Source organism: Panthera onca, chromosome C1 (assembly GCF_046562875.1).
Source record: "Panthera onca isolate mPanOnc1 chromosome C1, mPanOnc1 haplotype 2, whole genome shotgun sequence".
Taxonomy (NCBI): Eukaryota; Metazoa; Chordata; class Mammalia; order Carnivora; family Felidae; genus Panthera; species Panthera onca.
Window position 1 is genome coordinate 68,122,284 of NC_138346.1, and position 13,475 is coordinate 68,135,758.

A 13,475-nucleotide genomic window follows, 5' to 3' on the forward strand; every position below is an offset into this window, starting at 1 on the left:
TAAAGGGAATCATATCAATACATTTGTCCACGGTAGATTTATTTTTATTACCCCTCCTTTTTAACAACTGTAAAATTAGATGCATTTTGAGATTTGTTTACACTCATAAAACCTTCATCACAATCAGAATAATAAGCATATCCATCACCCCCAAAAGTTTCCTTGTGCCCTTTTGTATTCCCTTCCATTACCCTCCCACCCTCTACCCCCACCAAACTTCCTCCCCATCCCCAACAGCCACTGATCTGCTGTTTGTCATTACAGATCAATTTGCATTTTCTAGGATCTTATATAAATGGAATCATACAATAGGTACTCTTTCTTTTTTGGTGTTGTTTTGATCAGGTTTCTTTCACTCAACATAAGTATTTTAAGTCTTATGGCAACAGAAGCATTTTGACCCCAATGAAGATATTTTGCTCCCCGGACAGCATCCACCTTAGTGTATGCATCAGTAATTTATTCTTTTTTCTTGCTGAGTAATATTCTTTTTTTACAGATATAACACAATTTTTGAAAATCCATTCACCTGTCGATGAACACTTGGATTGTTTCCAGTTTGGGCTATTACAAAGACATTTGTTATGACCATTAAAAAATATAAGTCTTTGTACGGACATATGCTTTCATTTCTCTTGGGGGAAATATCAAGGAGTACAATGGCTAGATCTTATGGTAAAGGTATGTTCAACTTTTAAGCTAATTACCAAATTGTTTCCTTAGAGGTTGTGCCATTTCATATTATCTTTATCAGTATATGAGAGTATATGCTCTATATTTTTACTAGCACTGGGTATGGTCAATGTTTTTTCATTTCAGCCATTTAAAGAGTGATATAGTGGTACCTCATTCTGATTTCAATTTCTCTAATGATTGGCATGTGCTTCTCTGACATCCTTAATAATCTCTTTGATGAAGTGGCTATGTAAATATTTTGCTCCCCTTTTTATATTGAACTGTTTTCTTGTTATTGAATCTTGAGAGTGATTTAGATATTTTGAAACAAATCCTGTATCAGAAATGTGCTTTGTAAATATTTTTTCCCTGTCTGTGGTTGTCTTTTCATTCCCTTTACAGCATCTTAAAGGGAAGCTCTTAATTTTAATGAAGTCCAATTTGTCAATTTTATCTTTTATGGATCTTTGCCTGACTCAAGTTTTCAAACTGTTCCCTGTGTTTCTGTCTAGAAATTTTATAGGTTTAGGTTCCACCCTTTGGTCTATGATCTGTTTTGCGTAAAAATTTTTATGTGGTGAAAGATTGAGATCAACGTTCATCTTTTGGGATATGAATATTTGGTTGCCCCAGTGCCATCTGTTGAAAACACTCCTTTTTTCTGCACTGAATTGCCTTTGCACCTTTGCCAGAAATCAATTGATCATATATGTACGGGTTTATTTCTGGACTCTCCATTCTGCTCCATTGATCCATTTATCTACTTTTAAGACAATGGCATATTTCATAACCTTTTAATCTCTAAGCAGTTTGCTGAGCTCCATTCCATCAGTGTCGCCTCCTTCCATGTAGTTCAACTGGACAACTCAGTTTAGTTTTCTTTTAGTGAAATATAGCCAAAATGAATTTCACCAATGACCTAAAATGAGTCTAAAGCCCCTCTCTACCCTTTGCTAATGTTGTATCCCAGTTTACATTTTTTTTGGCGGGTGGGGGACGGATGTATGTGCTGAAAATACGTTGATAAACTTTTCTATTTCATACAAACCTATAGAAATTAGTATAAATCATCAAATTGCTCATGGTGGGGTGAGGAGTGGCAGCAGAAAAATGAAATGAAGAACCCAAAACAAACACCAAACCCTCTCTAAAGAATTCCTGTTAACGACTGTGTCCATTCCTAAATTATATCTAACTTTTCTCTGCTCTCTGTTGTATACACAGAGGGAGAGTGTTCACTTTTTTTTTTCTTTCTTTCTTTCTTTCTTGCTTTCTTTTTTTTTCACTTTAGACTGACATTAGGGGTTCTCGAAAGCAGAGGCAGGCCAGAAATCCCAGGGCAAGATCCAGTTGAGCCTGCTTGAGAACAGGGCTTTCTCAGGTAGGATTCCACTTGTAAATCCCAGCTGTCAAACTGTGACGAACAGAGCCTCAGAAGAGGGAAAAGCCAAGACTAAGCAAGGAGTGAGGAGAGCACATGTGCTGCAAACAGGGAGACAGGAAAGGTGGTTATCAGCCTTTTCATAGGTCCAAGCTGATTGGTGAGCTTCTTGTTGATGCTAATGAAGCTATTTTTACACTGATAGCTACATTACTCCCAGCAATTGTCATGGTTACACGGACAAAAGAGAAGGCGAATGGTAAACTTTCTGAATAAAGGAGATATTAAACTGGAATCACTGAATCATTTATCCTAACAACAAAAATAAGTCCTTTCTAAGATAGTTAATGAACTCTGTTTTACCCTGAGGCTATAATCCTCCACTAACATCAGTCTCCTCATCTGTTAAAATGATGGGGGTTGGACTGGATGATCTCTGAGGTCCCTGCCAGCCCTGAAAATTCTATGATTCTAGGATTATTTAATCTATTTGTTTCTCAGTGACTGGCGGTTTTGCATTTACTATATGTTGAAACAAGGGGGACTTTTAACTTGGAAATTTTGAAATGTTATTTGTCTCACAAGCTGGATTTCAAAAGACAGAGTTTGAACTAAAGGCATTGATCTCTAATATATTTTGGACCATATACAGTAACCTGCCCATTTAATGACACACCGTGTGGGGGTTGGCAGGAAAGCAGTAAAAAAAAAAAAAAAAATCCTGCTGCTCTGTGCAATTTCAAATCCGTGATAAGTTCGTTCTTCTCTGAAGGAGAACAACCTGATATCTGTGCTAACTCCAATCCCCTTTCAAAATGGTTCTCAAACACAGTTTGGCAGAAGGCATCAGCTAACTGTGGTAGATGTGTTCTCATTTACCACTTGTCAAAGCTGGGCCTGATCAAACCGGGATGCTCATCTCCTGGCATTAAAAGAATGCATCAGAATTCTCAGACAGGAATCTGTAAGCGGATGATAAAGTTGTGATATATCTGGGCTCAAAATGGATAGGACCTTACTTAATTCTATAGCTTTTTCATAATATAGAATCTACAGAGAATGCCGGAACCAACTACCTGAATGTGTTAGCTCATTAATCCCCATTTTCCATTCAGAAAATTACCTAAATGTCTTCTAGTCTACATGCCTACTGTTTCAGGAAAAAGGTCCCCAAATTACAGTTTATGTAGACTGTGTTAGCCTTAGCATAAACTTCTGTAGCCTGGTTCTCAAGGAACTTACAGTCTACTTGACAGAGAAGATGGGATTAGGAAATATTTGTATGTCAGAGGCATACTGTACCAGGCACTGGGCATAACTCTTATTGTGAGAAAGAGTCTATGATTTCTGTTCTATGGATTAAAACACTGAGTCTCAAGGCATTAAAAAAAAAAAAAAAAAAAAAAAAAAAGGATACCATTGTTGCATATCTAGCAAAGCTCCTATCAGAGGTTTGAATCCTGGTTCATCTGACACAAGGTCTGTCCTATTTTCTCAGCACCAGGGATGGCAAATAGGTTTCATCTCACCTGCTGATGCTGAGGAATTGACGGAGCTAATTGGAGTGTCGATTAAGAGAGTTTCTGGGGTGCCTGGGTGGCTCAGTAGGTTGAGCGTCCGACTTCAGCTCAGGTCATGATCTTTCGGTCTGTGGTTCAAGCCCCGTGTGGGGCTCTGTGCTGACAGCGCAGAGCATGGAGCCTACTTCAGATTCTGTCTCCCTCTCTCTCTGCCCCTCCCTCGCTCACGCTCTGTCTCTCTCTCTCTCTCTTTCTCAAAAATAGATACACATTTAAAAAAAACTTAAAAAAAGAGAGAGAGTTTCTGAGAGAGGACATATTGGATCAGAGGAATGGAGTGCCTTGGTTTTTTTGTGATGCAGCATACGTTCTTGAAATTTCCCATATTTGCCCCAGCACCTGCTGGCACACACCTAAGTTAATGGAGGAGTGAGAAGAAAGGAAAACTCAGCCGAGTCTGCGTGTTCAGGGAAAGTTTCTTAGAAATCTGGGAGACAAGCCAGCCCTGATAGATGGGTAGAACTTGGACAAGTGGCCGGAAAGCAAATCAGTACTCCAAAAAAGAGTTTGAGATGAGAAGCAACGAGAGAGCAGGCCTTTAAGGCAACGATGGGGGTAATTTTTAGGAGACTGAGACCCTTGCCTTCACGCCTGCGTTAACCATGGGGCGATGGAACACAAGCAGATCGTTTAAACTGGTTCAAAGGCTTCTCGCATTTACCCTGCTCGAACAATCTCTCTGTGTTTCATTAGTTGCCAATAAGTTACCTCTTTGTTTCTGTGTTTGGTTTTATGGATTCTATTGTTGGCATGATGAGAGCACAGGGAAGCCATGTAATGACAGGGGGAAGCACTGGCTGGGGGAAAGAAAAAACACTTTGAAGCCGTGGGGCTCCCAGGCTGTGTCTGGGCACAATGCCAGCTTTTCTGTAGCTGAAGAACTTGCCGTGGAAACAGCTGGCAATGGCTACAATTCACCTGTAATAAAGACAAGCGATACCGACCACTCAGCACACTAATCAATGATTTAATAATTGTGTCAATGAAACAGATGATTTGATGGGCTCCGGGGGATTCAAGCCCCCTCTGCAGCTACATGCTGCCTTCGAGAATGGCCTAGTCTTCCTCAACAGACTTCCACGTTTCCCTCCAGCACTCTTATTTTAAGACTCTTCTGGTTACAACTTTTATACCAGAATATATTGGAACATCATCTACTCCTCAGACTGGTGTTTATTGACATTTATGGAAGTGTCAGGAAAGTCCACTGAGCAAATAGAGCCTTTCCCCACTCTGTCTATCTAGGTTTGTAGAATCTGTCCCTAGTGGCAGTACTGTCCCCTTCGGGGTCGTAGAACATCTCTTCCAACGAGCTGCTGCTTCTCAGGATGCATCGCAGCTCGGTCTGACTGAAGTGGGGGGGGGGGGGTTGCCAGAAAGAATATGTGTTAGGTTCCATTGCATTTTGGATTTTCTCTACCCCCTCCTTTTTACTCTGTGACATTATGAGGTGTTTCAAATCTGGCTGAGGTGTTATCCAATCATAAGTACAGTTTCCTAGGATCTGGGTGACCCTTTCCTCCCTACTTAACAGTCGTTAAATGAACAGATGCCATAAAACGAAAGGGAGCTGATTTTCGGCTTGTCCTGGAAAGCACAGTGGACTGGCGTGTGTGGGGCAGTGTGGGATGGCTGGTGGTCACAGCCGCTCTCGTGAGCACGTTGCTGCCGGTCCCCCCTCGGGGGGTTGTCATAGTGTTTTTCCACCTTCCCTTCTTAATCTCACAGAAAATTATTTAACTGACTATCATCTAAGCTCTTACATGTTAGTTACACCGAGTAGACTTTAGGAAACTGAGCATCAATGATACTGAGTCAGTTAGAATTAGGTCTTCCCTGGTGGTGAATCTATCATGACATTGACTTTTATGAGGAGAAAAAAAAAAGGAAAAAAGGGAGGGGGGTTACACCATTGTGTAAGCAGCTTTTGTAACTTGTTGGTAGGTATGCAATATCTCAGACCTAAGGTAAGTTTTCAAAAACCCAGGACCTTCCCCCCACCAGTAAGGTAAACAGGCTTAAAATTTTATAAGGGATCTGCTCTGGGTCCCCTTCTAAAAGCCAGGTTCCAGTTATTTGTTAAGCGTGCCAAACTCTTGCAGTGCTGGGATCAGACTCCCTGGCCCCGATTGTTGGTGATTCCCTTTACAATTTGAGCATTTTTTGTCTGTTATTTTGAACTGTGGACCCGAGTGCCCATTTGGAGGCAAACAGAAAAGTCCCACTCAACATTCTGATATGTATAATGGCCCCGGGCAAGTTTTCCATATCTGGAAATACATTTGTGTTGTATTATTTTAAAAACACTCCTCTACTGTCACTCTCCTTATCCCTGGCTTACCCTGAGCTCCATTAATTAAGGGCCTAATCTGTGCGAATATTGTGGCCCTTTTAAGAGTATATGCATTTTAATGGGTTTGCTTAAGGCCTGAAAAAGATTCAAGACACAAAGGACTGAGTCGATAATGGTGGGATTTCAGGCAGTATGACAAGCATTGAGGGATATACTTTTGGCCAGAGGCCCTGCCTGACTCCATTCAAATTTCACAAAATAGACAGTTGTCTCTCCATAAGCAAATGAACAATATCCTTTTCTTCCCTTTTCCCTTCATAATTTTGACATAAGCTATGCAGTGGAAAGCAGGTACTGGCTGGTAGTATCCATTATGCATGGGGGCCAATTCTATTAAGGATCTAGGAAATCCCTCCCTTGGTGGCATATTTAGAAAGTACTATTGGCATCCCGTCCCTCTGTGTTACCAGTGAATGACATGTCAACGTCTTGATGCCTGATCTTAATTATTCACTCTCTGCCATTTCCACAGACCCGAGACGGCTTTCGTCAGTGCTGACACATGGAATATAGCAAGGAGCATTAGTGGAGTCCAAATATGACTGTAAGAACAGTGAAGAGAAATTATATGCATCTATATGTATTCGTATATAAATATATATATTATACATACATGTATATGTATATATACACATACTTATATGCATGTGTGTGTATGTCTATAGATAGATATAGATGTATCTATAGCCACAAAAGATATAAAAGTTGATCCACAAAACTAATTTAGTGGCTTCCAGCATGTATGGCGAAAGAACCATCTCATTCATACATGTAAGAAACCACAGTGACTTCTCTCTCCTGACCATTCTGCAAGGAGCTCATGGGAGTATTCAAATGTTATCTATTAATATTCATGCAATGTTTCCTATTATATAATTTGTACAATGTTCCTTTGAGGATAAAATGAGATAGTAGATACAAAAATACTTTGAAGATTATAAATTGTAAACTAAACAAATATATTTCATCATAATTATGACTATGTTTATTTTCATGTTATCTATTTGGTTTCAAGTTTTGGATTACAACTTCCTTTGTGGCACAGCTGACGTTAGTTGATTTTCCTTGTGAGTGCCAGAATGGCACAATCATCAAAAAGGTACAAACACAGCAAGGCAGAAGGAACAACGAATGCCAAGAAGATGGAGTTTTATTCCCAGCTTGCTGGTAACAAATCTTACGCCTTGGGCAAATCATTTAATCTCACCAAGTCTTTCCACCCTTATCTTTAAAATAAAGGGGTGGCTCAGCCAATATTCCATCCAGATCCAACTTTCAGGGATCCTTGGGTAACCCTTTTAAAAAAAAAAAACATATGAAACCTCTCATCAGGGAAAGTTACAACGTCTTTCCTTCCACCACAAAAATTAGCTTTGGTCCAGGTTCCATAACGTGTTAGGTTGTAAGAATTTGGCAAAAACTGAAATATATTCCAGAAATTGTTTTAATGCCAACAGGCTGTTATCAGCTATATTGCTGCCAGGACATTATAATGTGTGAGATGAACCATTGAAAAAAAAGGATAAGAGCACAAACAAAAACAAAAGTGTGGGTGAAATCTTTGAATTTTTGGCATCAGTCTGATTTGTCTGATTACAAAGTAGTCAATGAGAATATCTTTCTTTCTTTTACTTTTTTGCATTCCTTTCCTTCTTCCTTCAAGAGCCCTGTTCCATATAGAAAAACAGGCTCAATAGAATCAATGTTCGAAGCTAATTTAGATGGTCTAAGCCATTTCAATTGGTAGTCAATAACCTTGTGGGACCCCTTCTTAGGCATCCTCACCTTCCGTAGAAGATAAAGGGATGAGATAGAAAGAAACTACAGTGGGAAATGCATTTTCAGTGGTCCCCTGGCAGAAAGCCACGGCATTCCTCCATTACGTGCCCACATCATGCACCCAAACTGTGCCAGTGTTTGATTTTCCCCTGCGACGATGATATTCCATCAACAGTTTGCAATCTTTGTAATTTCTCCACTTTAAAACTGCCTTGATAAATTAACTGGGTTAAACTAGTTGTAGATTTAAACCTCTCTGAAGGTCTTAATAGGGCAGTGTCATATGGACTGCAATCTGAAGAAAGTGAGCAAGGTCCCGTTCCCATCTCTGTTGGCGCAAAGTAATTCAGGCTGAAGGAGGAGTAGCTGCAGGGCATTTCTTGAGGCTGGAGAGTGCCTGGTTGGAGAAAGAGCAAGAATGCCAAAATGCCTGGTGACAGCCAGGGAGCAGAGGGTTGTGGAGGATGAGATGAAAGTTGAGGAGGGGCAGGCAGACGCTGTAGGATTTGGTAGGCCATTGTAATGAAATCAGGAATCATTGGAGGGTGTGGGCAGACAAACGACTTGAACCAAATGACGTTGAACAGAATATCTCTGGTGGTAAACAGAGCTGCCGGGGGCAAATAGAATAATCTAGGGCATAGGTGATGGCGTCTTGGAACAGGTGGTAGCGGTGGAGACGGTGAGCGATGGTCTGGATCTGTTCCGACAGAAGAGCTGACACATTCTGTTGATGGATCAAATAAGGAGTGTGAGAGAAAGAGAGAAGCCCAGGATGACTCCGAGGTGATGCCTGAGAAACTGACACTAAGGAATCACTGGCAACTGAGATGAAGTTTGTGGACTTAAGTCTTTGATGCCCATATGAGGAAGAAATTTCTGTAGACCTTTAATCAGTACACTAGTATTGGGTAGCTACTTTCATTCATATTTAAATTTAAGAGCCAGGGTGGCTCAGTCAGTTAAGCTTCTGACTTTGGCCAGGTTATGATCTCACGGTTTGTGAGTTCAAGCCCTGCGTCGGGCTCTCTCTGCTGTCGGTGCAGAGACCACATTGGAAACTCTGTACCTCTGTCTCTGCTCCTCCCCTCTCTCAAAAATTAATAAACATTAAATAAATAAATAAATAAATAAATAAATAAATTTAAGAAAGAACTTTAGGAAATGGAAAAAAATCCAGGAGTAGTGCATTCTCTTGGTTTCATCTACTCATTCATTTGGTTAGTTAATTAATATGTACTGTAATCTCTCACACATTAAAAGGTACCAAAGTGCTGTGAAGGATAGAAAAATGTTTACATGTGAATTATATTACCAGAATGCATATAACCTAATAGAGGGTGAAAGTATGTGTCATTAACACAAATAAGGTACCACGGTGCTTGGGTATACCAGAGCGATTATGAGGTGTTCTCACATGAGACAGCCTTAAAAATTGGTTGGCTCTTTACATTCCAAAAGGAAAGTCATTACACCATCAAAGCCAGAAAGACTGGAAGAGGAAAAGAATTGTCTTATTAGACCTTGTGAGCTTACTGTGGGTAATCTGGAAAACCAATCTTGACCAGTCTTTCTCAAGAAGTTTTGAGAATTAAGCTCTAATGCTCATTGTATGTAATTAATTTGCTTATCTCACATGCATCTAGGATGCACCTAGCCATGTAACATTGGTGGGAGAATTGAGAAAATTGTCCCGTGGTTGAAAAAGACTGAATTGTAAATTCAGGATTACATTTAATTAGTGTTAGATATCTCAGCTTCTGGTCAAATTCTCATATCTAACCCAGAAAGCAAATAAGATGAGTGGTATACCTGATGTCTGCTGAGCTGGACGTCACGTAAAAGGCTATGCAGGTAAGTGAAAATAGCAAAAGAAATAAAAGAAATTGCTCTTACCCTTGAGGCTCATGTAATCTAATTGGGAAGACAAACACAAGGACAAGTACATGAGAACAGTTTTACAGCAGAGTCTAAATATTGACCAGTGACATCATAGTCATGAGTGTGGACAAAGGGTAGGGTGGTAATTTGTGTTAAGGAATAATCAAGGTTGGCTGGGTTGAAGCAGAGAGGACATCCTTGAGGGTCTGAATCTTAAGAAAATATTGGCAAGTCATCGATCAGTCAATTTAAAAAAAAAACACAAAACCTGACATTTGGGCATGGATTTTATGAGCTAAGCAACGGACACTGTATAGGAATGCTGATATTCAGATGGCTTTCCTTCATTTTAAGAATAAATCTTCATGTACAAAAATCTTTGCTGCACTCACATTTGTGCTTCTCAAGCCTGTTGGATTCTCCTCTCCTGAAGACTGACACCTGTCTAATGCTTGAGTTGTGAACAACGTCCCCTCTGATGGGCTCTTCTGTTGACAGTTATAAGATTTCCTTGTGGTGATCACTGAGGGCTGCCTTCTCAAAATGAGCACTCTACTATGATGAAAACGTGGAAAGAGATGCAAGTCCCATAAAAAAGGCAAATCTCTCACCTCACACATCCTCCGGTGTGTGGATAACTGACTGATAAAGCCTTCTCTCTTAGGATGTAGGACTTGGTCAAGTCCCACTTGGTGGGGTACCACTGTTTGGACTCAGCAGGGTGCATCATCCTCAGAGCACTCTGTGCCAGTCTAGAAATACCCCGAACACATTGGAGAGAGAGCAGGAAATCTCAGTGCATTTTCCCAGTACCCCATCTGTGTGGCATGTCGCCGAAACCCACAACTTGTAATGGTAACATGTTGAGGTGAGAGGCGAGAGGGCAGGCGCTGTCGCAGGTGGAGAAGGAAAGGTTGTTAGGCTTTCTGAAGGCATGTCGAGGGAGGCTGCAGTAACGTGACAGTGCCCCGTGCTACCTGAGCACAGCACATTGAAATCTCACATAAGTGATGCAGAGCATTTAATGAGTCGGGACTGAAAACTTTAATTAGCTTGTAGGGCTTTTTATTATTTTATTTTTTGTTCATTATATTTTCTGCTCAGTCTCTGTGGATGTTCTGCATTTTCATCATCAAATGACTGGCTGGCTATTTTTGTCAAACAAGAAGCCTGAAACCATCAAGTCTGAGTGCGGAGACGGTCTGCCCGCTCTGTCAACAGGATGAAAGTGAGTCTCGGGCTTTTTTAATTACAAGGATAACATGTTCGCTCATCTAATAATGAAGATGGTTAGCAATTTTAAATTTTAATAATCAATTACTGAAAGTAATTCTCCATTAAACCACAAGAGAGCCATTAAATCTCAAAAGATGGAACATGCTGTATGTAACAGTAGCAAATTTTCTATTTTTAAATATCATTAGGGAATATCTGATTGTTTCATTTCTCTGCATTTCTTTTACCTTTTTCCTCATGCAGACCATCTCATTTTCCGCAGGAAGACAGCACATGATCTTATAAATAATAAAAGAAAACCCTTGCAAGACTTGATCCAGGGGTGTGAAAGATGTGCTAAGAATGTAATTTATTTCAGTCTGGGATATTTTGACTGAATAATAAGGAAGGTGACTAATTAATATTATACTGCGCTGTGGGCAAGGCATGGCTAATCCATGCTGCCTCCACCTCTGGAGACCTGCATTCAAGCCTTAGAGGAGTCACAGCTGCAGAACACGGGTTGGGGGATGGGAGGGGAAGGAGTCAGATGTCTTTCCCTGGCTGTGGAGACCCCTGTCCATATTCTAAAACCACCCTGAACATCAGCCTCTGCTCCGAGGAGACGAGGGAAAAGACAGATGATTGCTACTTGGCTGTGGCAATTTGGCCGACTTATATGTCAGGGGGAGATAGCTCTGTGACAGCCTGAGCTGTCCCAGCCCCAGCCTGGTTTAGCCAGCACACTTTCATCCCACTTAAACACTTGGAGATAGATGGAGTAAAAGAAAAGGGTGAGTGTGTGTGTGTGTGTGTGTGCGAGTGTGTGTGTGCGCACGTGTGCTCAGGTAAGATACTAGATAGGGGTGGGAGCACAATAACGAGATGGCCAGAATCAAATCAGCCCAAGTCTCCATCAAAGCAGCTGACTCCATATCTGCAGTATCTGAAGCTTAAAGAGCAGAAGGACACAGTGCTTTATTTCTAAGGCATTCGATTAGCCTTCAGTTAGTGGGAAGACCACTTAGAGTCTAACCAGTAAATAGTGCACTCAGCATTATAGTGCTGGTCCCCCAAACACCATGCGGTGTGTGGAAGGCAGGGAAGCCCGCTGACCTGAACACCAGGAACCACATGGCCGGAGGTGGGCTTCTCATTGTCCTGCTTGTGTTTCTGTTGGGAACTGTCCCTGTGTTTCTGAACTGTGCTGGCCTTTCCAGGGAGCAGTCCCGGGCTCCCCCAGGAAGGGATAAAGCAGAAACTCTGCCAAGCCAAGCAGGTTGGGGGGTGGATAAGGGGGATTTCATGCCATGGATAATTAAGATGCAGTTCTTTTGTACTTCTTCACTGAAAATGTCAAGTTTCTGGATATTGTGGGGTTTCTGTTTCTGTCTCACTCTGCTACCTGGACTTTAATCATCCTTAGAGCCATGAGCAGGGAGAAGCTGACTTGGTGGATATAATGGAATGTTGGTTCTCAACCTCAGGAGTTCCCCAGGTGAAATTCAGAGCTGGCCCCTGAAATTCGGAATGTGGAGAGCAAGGCAAGGACGAAGACAGAGGCAGGCCCCTCTGGATTGATAGGTGGCAGTTTTAAGAAGGGAACTTCCATTTGATGCTTGCCTTGGGCTGTGCAAAATGAGATCTTTGTACCTACCTTGCAGAATCATAATTTATTTTTATAGAGGCCTTAATGGGATTCAGTCATGTACACAGTCCAGATGGTCTCAATAACACATTACTCTCAAGGCTGCATCCTTGTAGTGGCTCCTAGTGTGGGAACAGTGGGTGGAACATACCTTCCAAGGAAAGGGGGGTGGGGCTCTGCTCTTATTGCCTGGATCCAGGTCAAACGTCAGCCAGGGGTCACGCCTTCTCAATGACCTCCTCCAACAGGAAAATGTGATCCACATTGGACAATTTTGGTCTTTGTTAGCACATCTGAGAAGTGACTTAGAGAAACAGATAAGAAACTGTTAATGTTTAGGTTCTGATGTGAACCCCAATTATCTAGCTATGGTGATACAGCCATGTTCTGCCTATCCACTATTGGTATGTGTAATGGGCATGAAAGTGATGATATATTATTTAACTTTGGAACATGCTTACTCTCCCGGATCACCAATCATGGGTTATTATGAATGAACTACCATGAGCTTTTATGATTATAGGAGTGGCTACATCTTATATTTCCTCAGAAAAACAGCACTATTTAATGACTATGGCATCCTATGGAGACCTTCAACCTTTAGTCATAGAGTTAAGAGCTCTTGGTTTCACAGCTCCAAAAGCCCTCTTTGAAATGATCTCTATATAAACCGGGGCAGAAAGACCCCTCACCTTTGCATGACATAGGCAGAATTTGAGAATCAGAAATCCTATTGGCAGTCACATTTGTATATTCTGTGGAATGAAATCCACTTTAGTGGGCAGTTCTGTTTGATATCTTCGTCCATTCTTACATGTTCTTCTGTATCTCATTTTCTGCAGAAACAAATCTGGTCCTTCAAAAGGGCATATAATAGGAAACATTGTTTCTTTTATTTCAAATCTATTTTTAGAGACAAATTACAGCTCCTGATACTGTGGTTTAGTGAAGCTGCTATTTTGG

The 13,475-nt window shown here is 41.1% G+C and overlaps 1 non-coding gene across 1 annotated transcript; it reads right to left on the minus strand.

Annotated features, from left to right (window-relative positions):
- Positions 1–13,046: 13,046 nt before the first annotated feature.
- LOC132674098 (small nucleolar RNA SNORA25) lies at positions 13,047–13,173 on the minus strand. The gene has a single exon (XR_009608409.1). It is a non-coding gene; the product is annotated as a small nucleolar RNA SNORA25 (small nucleolar RNA).
- Positions 13,174–13,475: the final 302 nt, after the last annotated feature.